This window comes from Penaeus monodon, chromosome 33 (genome assembly GCF_015228065.2).
Source record: "Penaeus monodon isolate SGIC_2016 chromosome 33, NSTDA_Pmon_1, whole genome shotgun sequence".
In the NCBI taxonomy this organism is placed as follows: domain Eukaryota; kingdom Metazoa; phylum Arthropoda; class Malacostraca; order Decapoda; family Penaeidae; genus Penaeus; species Penaeus monodon.
In genome coordinates, this window is record NC_051418.1 from 9,256,484 (window position 1) to 9,257,174 (window position 691).

General features: G+C 36.5%; 1 protein-coding gene across 1 annotated transcript in view; it reads left to right on the forward strand.

Annotated features, from left to right (window-relative positions):
- LOC119593985 (failed axon connections homolog) overlaps positions 1–691 on the forward strand; it is a gene marked incomplete in the record, with an annotated part of 6,487 nt that continues 5,796 nt past the window's right edge. Inside the window, 1 exon segment of the mRNA XM_037943009.1 lies at positions 1–50.

A 691-nucleotide genomic window follows, 5' to 3' on the forward strand; every position in this document is an offset into this window, starting at 1 on the left:
ACGTTATCGCACAGGGAAAGTGGGGGTAGTAGTGTGAAATCACCACCAAGGTAACACTAGTGCTGTAGCCATAAACGTTATTGATTTATCGTATGTATTCTAACTAAGATCATGTGCGTTGAAATATGGCAATAAGACATATATTAAGTGCTCATATTGACTGACGAAATTAGAGTTTGCAGCGGAGTGGCCATAGGTGTATGGATCAAAAAAAGAAAATAGTTCTATGGAGATACAAGAACAGTGGGGTAACCAACGTTTGCTTGGGGGATTCCAACACCCTGATGCAGTCTACCTAAGTGGCTGTCGTACATACAGACATATATTCATGCGTTCATCCAGAAATAATATTATTTATTTGCATTTTCTATAGAGACTTCTGAAGATATACATGTTTTTCTTTCATGCATGTGAATACGTGACAGAAAATGTTATTTACTGACTGAATTTCACTAGCCTTGTCAGTTATCATGTATGAAGCTGTGTGTATAAATACGTGCAATTTATATATTAAAGTTATGGGGGTGGGTATTTTAAAGGGGCGTTAATTTTGGCCCTAAATGTCAACTGATGTCAAGCAGTAGATCATTTGATATACATTTGTAACACACTCCACGGAAGAGAGATTAAAACTGATATGGATGCAAGTCATTGTTATCTTTACTTATTTTTTCCCCTTGTTACTTGTGAC